The sequence below is a fragment of the Ambystoma mexicanum genome, chromosome 4p (assembly GCF_040938575.1).
Source record: "Ambystoma mexicanum isolate Mex_15411 chromosome 4p, UKY_AmexF1_1, whole genome shotgun sequence".
Classification (NCBI taxonomy): domain Eukaryota; kingdom Metazoa; phylum Chordata; class Amphibia; order Caudata; family Ambystomatidae; genus Ambystoma; species Ambystoma mexicanum.
Window position 1 is genome coordinate 510491444 of NC_090927.1, and position 13336 is coordinate 510504779.

Consider the following 13336-nt stretch of genomic DNA (forward strand, 5'->3'; position numbering starts at 1 on the left):
AGGACGACGCATGGGCCTTGGTCACCAATCTCAACAACAGTTGGAATTAGCAAAGGAGGGGGTGGGGCGCGAGAAGGAGGTGAGGAAAGTCTTGAGAAGCTTCTGTAATTTATAGAGGTCTGGCTCAAGAGGAAGGGTGAGGCTGTTCCATAAGAGGTTGCCTGCTGAGGAACGAGGTCGTCCACCAGCTTGCTGTTTAGCGAATCGCTTGACACGCAGAGAGTTGGTGCCAGAGGAACGTAAAGGACTGGAGGGAGTGTATTTAGTGAGAACAAGTTGTAGATAGCGTGGCCCCCGGTCCCAGACAACCTTATGGATGATGCAGAGGGTTTTTTAAATTAATCCTCGCAGCAACCGGGAGCCAGTGGAGGGTTTTGTGGGCTTATGCCCAAGGGTAAGTCTTGCAGATCTCTTCTGGATTGGCTGGAGGGAGACGTACAGAGGAATAGGGTAGAATAAGGAAGAGGCTATTGTAGTCAAGCCTAGAGAGTACCAGAGTACAGGAGACATTGAGCTTCTAGGAGAAAGTGAGCAAAGGAAGGGATTCCTTTTAAGAGGTGGAGTTGAAAGTGGGCATTCTTGGCAAGGTCCTGAATGTGAGGGAGGAAGTAAAGAGAGGAGTCAAAGATGACTCTAAGGTTTTTGGCTTCAGATGAAGGTGAGGGGGGAGGCCCATAGAGGATGGCCAGACTGAGGGGGAGAACGAGGGGGCAGGAGTCCCAATGGGAAGGAGCTCAGTCTTGCTGGCATTGAGGCAGAGATCATTGGAGGCACACCAGGACTGGATGCCCAGTAAGCAATCAGCAATGATGGAGGAGGTAAGGAGAGGGTCAGAGTAAAGTTTGGAAATTAGGTGTGCAAGAGGGGCAAGATGTGTTAAAGAGCCAGGGAGAAAGGTTGGACCCCTGAGGGAGGCCACATGTGGAGATAGAGGTGGGAGAGGAGAAAGAGCCCAGGATAACCTGGGAGGGACGTTCCGTGAGGAAGGAGGCCAGCCAGTCCAGTGCCCGCTCCGAGATACCTAGGGTATTGTGGAGCTGTTTTTATGAGGATGGAGTGGTTAACAATGTCAAATACGGAGGAGAGATCAAGTAGAATAAGAGCGGCAGGAGAGTTAGAATCAAGAGATGCAAGCAGTTCTTCACGTGTGTTCAGAAGAGCAGTTTCCGTGCCTCTGCATGCTTGGAATCCAGATTGATGGTCGTGCAGGCAACCAACAAGCTCAGTATACTGAGTCAGTTGGGGGAAGACTAGATTCTCCAAGAGTTTCCCAAGCAAGGGGGTGATGGAGATGGGGCGATAGTTAGCTGGACACAACGGGTCTGCAGAAGTTTTTTTCAGGAGGGGGCGCACAAGAGTGTTTGAGGGAAGAGGGGAAAGACCCAGTAGCAAAACAGTGATTGCAGAAATCAGCAAGTGCAGGGACAAGAGGACCAATGTTTAATAGTTCTGGAAGAACAGGGGGAGACCTGTTCGGGGGAGACCATCACAAAGCGGATGACTCTTGTGACTTGATCACAGCGGACGACTCCTGTGGCCTCATCAGATGTGATAGGAGAGAAGGAGACGACAAAGGCAGAGGGGGGATGGGACCCATAGGTGGCAGGAGGGTGAGGTAAGGAGGAGGAGTAGCGAGGGTGCTCATGATATCCTGAGTTTTTGCAGTGAAGTGTGTGGCCATGGCATTGCAGAGGGCCTGGGAGGAAAGAGGAAAGAGGTGAGGTGGAGACTGGAAGGGTTGGCTTGTTCCTTGCAGATTTTAATGGAGTGTCAGTATTGCCTTTGGAGCAGGCGATAGGCCAGTTTGTCAGAGGGTGAGCCTGAGGTCTACCATTTCCGTTCCGAAACTGTGAACTTGAGATTCAGGGCTGCAAGTTCAGAGTTGTACCAGGTTTATGCATTGAGGCATATTTCAGGCAGATTCTCATGACTGGGGCAAGAATGTCAAGAGTGGTAGTGATGGCATGATGGAGGTTACTGAGAGCGGAGTCAGTGGTTGTCTTCAGTAGGGGAGAAGGGGGATGGAGGTAGATGCGAAGCCAGCAGCTGACACTCATTTCATCAGACTGATGTTCGTGAACGAGGTTGGCAGGGCTGGGGCAGTCGCAGTCAGATGGCAGAGAGGGCCCAGGTGAGAGGAGAGAATGGTCAGACCAGTAGAGCAGGGTGGTGAGTGGGGAGGAAAGCAAGAGATCAGTGCGGATGATGGCATTGAGTGTGTGTCCAGCCGAGTAGGTAGGACCAGAGGGGAGAATGGAGAGGAAGAGCACGGTGCAGAGGTCATGGAAGAGAGTGGATGCTGTGATTGAGGAGTCAAGGTGGATGTTGAAGTCACACAGGAAAAGGAGTTTGGAGGTGGGTTAGAGTAGGAGAAAACAGCCCATTCAGAGAGGAACAGGGCGGTAGAACCGAGTGGCCTATAGAGAGTGGCAATCGTCGGGGAGGAAGTGGGGGATATGACCAGTTTGCAAATCAGGCTCTCAAAGGAAAAATAAGGCTCGGAGTGTATGAGGGAAGAAGGGACCCACTCGGCGAAGATCATGGCAACCCCACCGTCACCACGGTTAGGGTGAGGCTTAGAGCTGATATTGTAGCCATCGGGGAGAAGCGAGTCAAAAGCTGTGACTGAACTGCCATTGAACCAAGTCTGAGTAAAAGTGAGGATATCGAGGTCAAGGTCTTCAAGTAGGAGACTGTCGGCAGAGTGTTTGATAGCAGAGCGAGCATTAAGCATGGCTAGATGCACGAGGTCAGTGCCTTTGAAGATTTTCCGAGGAGGGGTAAACGGGCGTGGTACACCAGTCGGAGGACAGGGGACAGACTGAGTGTGAGAAGGAGTAGCAGGTGTTGGAAGGAAGTTGACGAGGGACAGCAAGTGCTGGTCAAAGAGGAGGAGGTTGGGTTGAGGGCCTGTTAGAGTGGTTACTTGTATGTATTACTGACATTCTACATAAGTTATATATCTACATACATTACTGTTCATAGGTTGCTAGCATTGCATGTTATGGTTACTGTTATGCATATACATCACACGGTTCAGTGGTGGAATGAATTGGTTCAGAACTGTGAACATTCTACTTGTAGAGGTTGGTGGCTGCTTCCCTGGCTGGGAGTCATATCCTGCCATCTCAATAAAACCCAACCCATCCAGCTCATTGTCTTCTGCCTAGTTATTGCCCTACATAACATTGGCGACGAGGATCTGGGCTAGTTCGAATGACGAGCCCCAGCGACGCCCGTAAGGTGTGGATTGTGGAGTGGGCTTGCTATTGAAGGCAGGGGCTGGAATATTACAGCCTGCAACAGCCACCAAGGGAGGATTTGTCAAGGCGATACTGTGACAGCAGGCTGCATGACTGCATTCCCGTAGTGGGAGGCGCTGGGTCGTCACTCGTGAGGATTTGAGCAGTGGCTCGCGCCTGGGTTTGATGCTGCTGTGGAGGTGAGGGCTCGACGATAGCGACTGAAGAACACAGCGGATCGGAACTATAATGTTAGAGGGAGACTAATTTGATGAGAAAAGCAGTTTGAGGGCTGCTCACTTTTGTTTACATTTGAGTAGGGGTGGCGTCTGGTTGTCAAGGTGACTTGTCTGCTGCATTGCTGAGTGGGACGTTGCAGCGTTTACTTTGACATTGTTGTTGGATAGTGACAAAGCTCGTGTAACATGCCTGACAACCCGCCTCGCATTAAAGAAAAGCACCTTGCAGCGTTTGTCTGGATGCGCATGGAGGTGGCCATTTTGGGGACAGTTTCGTGAAATCGGAGACAGGAGTTTGTTTATCTTGCCGGTTTTTGGACATTTGGAAGCAGCTTCTGACGTCATGTGTGGTGAATGTCTAATTATATTGGGGCACATGCTCTTCCTCCAGTATTTTTAACAATCTGCATATGTGAACACTTGCTTGGGCCTTTATTTTCTGCCGAGGCCACCGCGAGATGACTGCAAGAGTAATGGCAAATGTACCGGCCCCAGTATTATTTCTTCCCAATCCGGGGGAGCCCAGAGTGAGATGGGCAGACTGGAGGGAAGGGTTTAACAAGTATGCCATGGCCAGGTTTGGTGCTAATTATTCAAATGAATGAAAAGAAGCACTACTTTTCCATTGTTTGTGTCCTGCTGGACAAGAGGTATTGAGGAAACTGCTGGAACCGGCAGCCATGGAGGATGCAGGGCCTTATGAAAAGACTTTAGCAAAATTGGACAACCACTTCCGTGTGGAGGAGAACATTATCTCAGAGAGATTCAGGTTTGCCACAAGAGAACAGAGGAGTGGAGAGAGCATAGAGGAGTTCATCACAGCTCTTAGGGGTCTAGCAGTGAAATGCAGATTTGACCACTGTCCGGATGAGCACTTGAGGGACCAGCTAATGATCAAGTGTTCCAGTGATAACATTAGAAAGGAATTATGGAAGGAACGAAACCCTTCCTTGGAGAGGGCCAGCCATAGAGATAGCTAAAACAGTACTGAGAAATGCATCAAAACACTTCAGGTGGATAGGAGCAACGACTCGTTGCCCGATAGGACAAAATCAGAAGACGGTGTTGTGCAAAGGGTCTCTAAAGCCTCCCAGAGACAATATGCAAGTGGAGCCATGCGGCGACCAGAAACTGTGGTTAAGAGAGCGGAGGATCGTCAGGAGACCAGGTCCACTGGCAGCAATGTCTGGGGGCGACAATGGGCGCCTTCAAAGGACTCAAGAGGTTTGACCAGAGTCTCTGGTTCCTCCAGAGATTAGTCCCACCTGGAAGATGATGTTATAGATGTGGGAGCATGTCACATCTAGCTTTTGACAAGGAATGTCTTGCAATACATATAGTGTCATGAGTGTGGCATGAAGGGGCATCTCGCCCGGTGCTGCAAGAACTTCAGTTTTGGTTCGGGTCAGGTGCATGAGGTTAGAATGGATGGTGATGGTAATGCTTATTGTGAAGTTGGTAGGGAAGTTGTAAATTCTGTAAGTGCCGTTGCAGGAAGGGTGAGGAAGAAAAAGCCCTTTTCTATTGTATTGATTTGTGGTGTACCTGTGTCTATGCTTATTGAGTAGTGCAGACTACACCCTAATTAGTCTGCAAGTCTGGAAAGAGACGTTTCATTGTTGCAAACTGTGGGAAGATGGGCTGAAAGCGAATGCGTATGGGGATGTACCTATAGACACTATAGGAAGTTTTGAAGGAGAACTACAATTTAAGGAGAGGAAGGCCATGGGTACCATTTATGTTGCGAATAGAGGTGGAGAATTACTATCCTGGAGTGATCAAGCAGAATAAAAAATCAGGCTAGATGCGAGTCACCCTGATTAGGTGTTGTCGGTGAAGAGTGTGGGCACGGAAGTGGATGAAGGGGACAACAAGAAGTGTGGTGTGGTACACAATTCCGATAAGCTAGGGTGTGTGAGAGGCTTTGTGCACAAAATCAGACTTGAGAGGGGTGCAGTACCCAAGGTGGCAAAGTTACGCACCATACCTTTTGGCTTTACTAAAAGAGGTAGAGGATAAACTGAAGAGAATGGAAAGGGATGGAGTCATTGAGAGGGTAGAGGCATCAGAATGGGTCAGTCCCATAGTAGTTAGAAAACCCAATGGTTCAATAAGACTGTGTATTGATCTCCGGCATTTGAATAGCATGGTGGTAGCAGACAAGTTTCCTTTGCCAAGGATAGATTTGCTGGTGGGGTTATCTGGAGCAAAGGTATTTTCAATCTTGGATCTCAAATCAGCTTACCATCAGGTAGAATTGCATGATGAATCCAGGGATCTCACTGACTTTATTACTTCTGTGGGACTTTTCAGATGCATACGCATGCCTTTTGGTTTGGTGTCGACGGCAAGTGTTTTCCAGTGCATTACGCATAAGTTACGTTGAAGTGAGAATGGGGTCGTGTTACCAAGATGATGTACTAGTGTGTGGGAATAATGAAGTGGAGCATGATTAACGTCTAAAGAGGGTGATGATGATTGTGAGAGAAGCTGGACTAACCATATCAATGGAGAAATGCACATTTAAAGCTGACAGAGTGGTCTATTTAGGACATGAAATTTCAGGGGAAGGTGTCAAATCCAAGGAGGATGCCATAGAGGCAATAAAAAGAATGGAAGCACCCAATTGCAAAGGCAATGTACTTTCATTTCTGGGTCTAGTGGAATTTTACGGGAAATTCATCAAAGGACTTTCAGACAAGATGAGGAATTTGAGAATGCTCACTCGTAAAGGTGTGACCTTTAAGTGGGATGATAAATGCAAGGGAGAGTTTGAGGGGATTAAAAGGGCCATAGTAGAGGCACCCATTTTGAGGATTTTTGAGGAAGGTAAACCTACCTTGTTGTTTGTGTATGCCAGCGATTATGGAATTGGGGCGGTGTTGATGCAGGAGGATTAGGTAGGACTGCATACGGTGGCATTTGCGTCCAGATCCTTGAAGGGTCCAGAAAACAGCTAATTTGTTGTTGAGAAGGAGGCCCTGGCTTGTGTGTGGGGTGTTAAAACATGTAAAATGTATCTTTGAGGAAGAGAATTCACCATTTGTACGGACCACAAGCCATTAGTTTGTATTTTCACTAGAGGTGGTTTGGAAGGAGTTTCTCGTCTCATCATGAAGTGGGCGAGTGCGTTGCAGGGTCTACACTTTTCTATGGTTCATGTTCGAGGTGAGAGTAATGTGTTGGCTGATGCGTTGTCCAGATCTGTGGTGAGGGAACCATCGACCACTGGATAACTGCCAAAAGAGTTGGATGAAGTGGGGGAAATATTTCAGGTTCACACCACGCTGAGGAAGGAGGATTGGGATGTGGCATGCTTGGAAGATACGGTATAATCAGAGAGTTTTGGCAATGGTCATGGGAGGTGACATCAGGAGGTAAAATGGAGCCATGGAAGGCTATGCTAGGGTAAGGGATTAATTGTTGGTTCAGGAGAATTATTTGCATAAGGGACACCAGCTGGTGGTGCCATGCAACATGAGATCAGTTGTGGAATTTGCTCATGTTGGGCATTTGGGTGTAGCCAGAACCAAGGGTTTAGTGAGAGCTGAATTTTGGTGACCTGGAGTGGATAAGGATATTGAGGAGCAGGTGACAGGATGTACTGAGTGTGTGGAGGGTGATGAGGCACTCAGGGTGCAGAAGGTGCCCATGGTGGTAAGCAAATGTCCCAGGATACATTGGGATGAGGTTGCATTAGATCTTTTGGGCCAGTTTAATATTGGAGGAAGAGATACGTATTTGTTAGTAGTGTTTTGATTTATTATTTAAATGGCCCGAAGTATGTGTCCTAATAGATATTTCCAGTGGCAGCATTATTAGGTTTCTGGAGCAATTGTTTTGGAGGGAAGGGTTTCCTAAAAGATGTTTATCTGACAATGGATCTCAATTAGTCTCAAGGGAGTTCATGGATTTTTTGTGTAAGTATGATGTGGAACAGGTCATCACCTCGCTGTACCACCCTCCGAGCAGTGTGTGCGTAGAGCGTTTCAATAGGACTCTCATGGAGGCCATTAGAATTGCCTTTGCCACTGGGGGTGACTGGATAAGAACAGTAATGGAAATAACTTTCCAATACAGGCTAGCGCCTCAGTGTCAAAGGTGTGTCGCCATTTGAAATCTTGCGTGGGCGGAGACCTAATTCGCCTTTATGTCCAGGTTGGATGGACAAATCAAAGTGTGTGGGTGTGGACCTGGAAAGTTTGAAGGAAAAGATATCTTTGTGTGGGGTCAAGGCTAAAAGGTGCTATGACCAAAGGAATTGTTGCAGAGATTTCAGTGTGAAGGAGGGTGAAACTAGCCTCCAAGGTGCAGAAGGGCTCCTCTGTGTTATCAGAACCCAAGTAGGTTGTGAAGGATCTGGGTTCTTCTGTGTTGGTTAGAGGTGGTGGTGTCGGGGAAAAAGGAGAGGGTGGCTGTGCTCAGAATGGAGGGAGGTGTGTGAGGTCTGCCTGGTCTGTCTGTTTGTTGTTAAGAAGGGGAGGTGTTAGAGTGGTCACTTGTATGTATTACTGACATTCTACATAAGTTATAGATCTACATTACATTACTGTTCATAGGTTGCTAGCATTGCATGTCATGGTTACTGTTATGCATATACATCACAAGGTTCAGTGGTGGAATGTATTGGTTCAGAACTGTGAACATTCTACTTGTATCCTGGCATCTCATTAAAACCCAACCCATACAGCTCATTGTCTTCTGCCTAGTTATTGCCCTACATAACAGGACCCTGAACCAAGATAGTGCCATTGTGATGGATATTAATGATACACCTGGATGCCCCGCCAAAAGTACTTCCCATCTAGTGCTACCATTAATGGGTGAAGATGTGAGAGAGGAGAGGTAAGATGAGTCCATAAATCTGGAGAGGGGACAGAAAAGAGAATATCGGTGAAAATCTGTCTGGAAGCAGCACTGACATAGGTGTCAATTCTTGAATAGATTCTTGAGTGTAAATAAATTTCGTATTCTCTCTCATTGGGATATACATGCTGCCAGGAGTATGTCAAATCTTCCTTTTAAAATAGTGTTTTTAGAATTTAGGGAGAGATGGATCCCTCCCCAATAGGGGCCCATGCAAATATACCAATTTAAATCCAAAGCCAAGTTAGTCTCTCGCCAAAATCAAGTGGCCGCTGGAGAAAGAACGGGTCCTTCAGAATCGCACACCAATATTCATTCTGTCCTGTATTTGGTCCGTAGACAAGAGGCTATGGTCACCCAGATCCCATCATGCATGCTTTACGGCAAGTACTATTGGTTCCATGTGATATTTTCGCCACAAAAATATCGCGATGCAAAAATATCGCCATATTTTTGCGGCGAAAATAACACATGGACCCTGCGGGGGACACCCCCGTATCATTTTTTTATGTGCGGGTGACACCCCCGCACCTAATATTTTCGCCACCAAAAATATCGCCTATTGCCGTTCCCGACGACCATATGTACGGCAATATTTTTGCTGGCGAAAATATTACCTCATACCGATCTATCTCTCCTCTTTGTCTGATATACTATTTTCTAAACTGAACTGAACCTAACAAAATCCATGTACACTTTTCTTCTGTTTAGCTGAAGAGACAAAATGGGAGCAGTAAATATTAAGAGCAGAGTTAAAGGGGTCCTGCCTCAAAAGGTGAGTCTCCTGGAGGCATGCAACAACCACCTGTTTGATTCTCAGCTCTGACACCAATTAGATTTCTCTTTTTGGGCGATTTCAGACCCCTCACATCAGTATCTTGAATGGTTATGTTGGAAGTTCTGTTCTAAGCATAGGGTTTTATTTTGACAGTGTGGATCTCCCAAAGCTATTTGTAAATGGGAAGTGTACAGCAGCGACATGCAAGCACAATGTAACAAAACATCCAACTAACCAGGTTAAATAACTAAGTAACTGGAGTATATGCAAGGGCGTAAAGCAGCAGACCAGCTCGACATCCCTCTACCAGGACTCTCTATCCATCTTGTCCCCCTGCCCCTGTTCTCCCCCCAACCCACCCTGAGGTTGGTTAAGTTGAACGAATATAGGGGCCCATTTCTGGAGAGTCCTAGGTGGGATTATCCCCATTATATTGCCTTTGTTTCAGGGTGACGCTACATAGTTCATGGGGGATGATGCCTCTGAGTTGCGTGTATGTCTCCAAGTAAGAGCCCTCATTCATCTTTTTCCCCAGCCTCCTACTCCCCCCTGATCCTCTTCTCAGGTGGCCAGGGAAAGGCCATCGCTCTTGGATCCTGACCCTGGGTGTAGAGAAGTGAGGGAGGATCACATGGGTGGAGGGTCCTTGGGTATTGGGAGTGAGGTGCCCACAAGAGAGATGTGGTATTCCCCTTTCCTTACTGAAGAACAACCTAACCCTCCCACAGGCTTTATAGGCTACTGTAAGCCAGCTCCCCTCATTTTGCCTCTGATAGTACTGAGACGAGAAAGAGGCGACTACGAGTAATGAACACTAAAAGCATGTTTCACCACTCTATTACTGGGTCGAAGAAGATGCCTGCAGAGTACTGTGAGGGTCAGGCATGTCCCTTTAATTATAGTCGGGCAAGCCCAATTGATAATCCACACCTGCAACCAGTCAAGTGGTTGCAGGTGTATAAAAGGAGAAACCAAAGTGAATATGAATCGGAGCAACAGGGAGGCTTGTGTGGGTGAGACCAGCAGGGGACCCTTTTCGAAAGGAGGCAGCTGTGGTGGGACCGGAGAAGGAGCCAGGACGCCGGCCGACATCCCGGTGGACCTGTGGGAGCCCAAGATGAGAGAAGCAGTTAGGCCGTCACAGGTGTGGGAGCCTCTGTGTGTGTTAACGAGTAGCTGCAGCTATGAGCTGCAAAGTCAGCGGAATTGCCTGTGTGCAAGATGATCTATCATATCCAGACTGCAACCGACAAGCGAACATGGTTTGCAGAAGCAGTCCCGCCAACTGGAGAAGCAGAAGGGAGCAACAGGGGCCGCTGGGGAGGAACGCCCAGGACTGGTGATTGTCGGGGAAAGCCACTCAAAGTCGGGGCGGTCGTAGTAGGCTGCGGGTGATTAACGAAGTATCGAATTGAATGAAAACTTGAAACTAATTTGAATTCTGCTTTTCGAATCCCGAACTGAATGAAAACTTGAAATTAAGCATCCTGAATACTAAATTGAGTACAACTTTGTGGGCAAAGCAAATTGCAGATGGCGGCCAAAGGGAAAGTGACCATGTGCGGAAAAGGGCGCAAGTGTGAACAAGTGCCATAAAACTGCTCCATATCGACATGTACTCAGAATTCGTCAAGCCCAGCTTTAATGTCCCCTAGGATGGCTTTGTCTGGCCCAGATGCATATGTCTGATTGACTCAGTTGCTAGGGCGATACCGCGTATATATATGCCTTGAAGGCTTCCCATAGTGTTGCGTGGCTGCCAACAGTGCCAGTGTTAATCGTATAATACTCCTACATGCTTTTCCATGGAGTCTAATGGCGACTGTAGTTTGAGTCTCCACGGCCTGTTGGCAGTCAGTGTCTCCCCCAAGGACAGCTTCAGTGTGATTGGGGAGTGGTCCGAATGCGACCTTGGCAATATGTCAGTTTCTTTGAGTTTGCCTATTAATGTGTCCGATATCCACCATAGGTTGATTCAGGAAGTGGAGTTCTGCACCAATGAGTAGTAGGTGTGCTTACACAATGTAGGGTTCAATGTCCTCTAAGCGTCCACCACCCCCATTTCCTCCAGGCACTCCTGTACCACCCAGGCTGCTTTCGTCATTTGTCAGGGTTTAGATCCGGATGCATCCAGGTCAGTATTAATTATTGTGTTGAAATCGCCGCCCCATAACACAGGTATCGAGGGGTAATGTGACAATAGCCAATCAGCTCCGCGTAGAAATCCAGGTTGTCTATATTAGGACCATACACATTTATTAGGATTATTTCCCGGCCCAGAAGAATTCTGCGCAACAGTACATATCGTCCATGTGGGTCTGAACGTGCTTCAATGTGAGTGTATTGTAACGATTTATGTTTGATGGTCATGACCCCTCTGCACCGAGTTGAATACGAGGTGAAATAGTGCTGCACGTCCCAACTTCTAGCGAATCTTTTGCAATTCTTGGTGAGCGCATGCGTTTCTTGTAGAAACAGAATGTGTACCTTATGTCGCTCTATGTGCAGTTGGAGACGGCGCATCTTAGCCGGGCTGCCAAGACCACAAACGTTCCAGCTCATGAAATGTACTGGTTCACCCGCCATCGGGCCAGATTAAGTGTCGATGGTGTAGGTGTCGAACATTGCAATAGCTTGACCATCCAATACTGACGCGGCATATTAACCAGTACACTTACGCCAAGCATGTTTTCATTGACTACCCCAAAACACCCTCCCTCCTCCCCCATCCCTCTCCCAATCAGAGGAATTAATTGTCCCCTTGAACTTTCCCAACAGCAATTGCAACCTTGCATGGGGGGGGCTGCTGGGCGAATGCAGCCGGGCATCAACAGCAAAAAAAAATCACAAAACTCTAGTGATGGGTGCGCATTTCCCAGTGTGCAGTCACCAATTAAACCAACAGTGTCGATAACGTAGTGTAGATGGCATGGTGCCTACGGGTGATCCTTGCCCGCAGTAGTAGGATCTACAGGTAGGATTTGGTGCGATGTAAGAGCATTTGCCAAAGTCATGCTGAAAAGTACTCATAGATGAATCTCATGGCCTCCTCCGGCATGGTAAAGAAATGTACTTTAGTACAGCGTTCTATTCACAGCTTATCTGGAAAAAGCATGGCGTACGTCACGCTATGGTTGCAAAGTCTTTTTTGGACGGCTATGAAGGACTTGTGTTCCAGTTATACCGATGATGAAAAGTCTGGGTACAGGTGAACTCTATTGGAGCCCAGTAGTAACTCCCCCTTTGCCCTGGAAGCATGCAGCAACGTGTCCCTGTCTCGATTGTTTAGCACGCAGGCTATTATTGGGCAGGGAGGAGCGCCAGGCTTAGGTTTGGGAGCCCATGTGCGATGGGCCCCCTCAATTGCAAAATGCAGTGACAGCTTGCGACTGTCGAGTAGTGCCATGAGGGTTCGCTCCACATATTCTTCCATAGGCCCTGCAATATTGTCCTCGGGGATCCCAATAGTTTGCAGGTTGTTGCAGCAGGACCTTGATTGGAGGTCATCGTTCTTCTTGCTGATAGTCTGTACCTGCCTCGTGAGTGAAATGACGTCTGCCCTTAGTGTACGGACAATATCTTTGGTCGTGCCCACTCTAGACTCCACCTCCATGATGCAGGCGTCGGATCTGTCCATTCAGGATTTTATCGAGCTGATCGTACCCCTCACGTCATCTAGTTTTGCATGCAGGGCTGTGTACCCCTTGCGCATGTACTCCATCATCCATTGTAATTCACTGGGCTTGTGCTGCTCGGGCGCTCCACCAGCAGCCTCTTCAGTGTCTGCTGTTTCCCCTGTAGTCTTGGGTGCTGGTTTAGCAAACATATTGATTGAGCTCTGCTTCTTGCCAGCGCCTTTACTCATCGTGTCGCTGGCCGGTAGTAATGGGTTAGTGTGGCAGTAGTGTTGGGTAGGATCAGCGGATTAGGGCCTCCTGGGAAGTGTGGGTGCTGAGTTGAGCTCAGGGGCCTGCTGTAGGGGCCAGGACAAAACAGTATTTCAAGAAATTACTTTCATAACAAATATTACATGTTAATAAAATATTGCGAAGCCATGTAGCAAGTACTCCTCACTAAAAATGGAGGCAGTCTTTTGGACACTGACCAACCAAGGACAAGAGAGGCAGACCTATCATATGACTAATATGATTTTGGAGGAATAGTGGATCTCACATTATATGAAATTGTATTCGAAATCCAAGATAACCTTT

General features: G+C 47.7%; 1 protein-coding gene across 1 annotated transcript in view; it reads left to right on the forward strand.

The window, feature by feature from the left end:
* Positions 1 to 13336, forward strand: part of LOC138453321 (ribonuclease H1-like) — a 971047-nt gene that overhangs the window by 755851 nt on the left and 201860 nt on the right. The gene's annotated exons all lie outside the window — the stretch shown is intronic.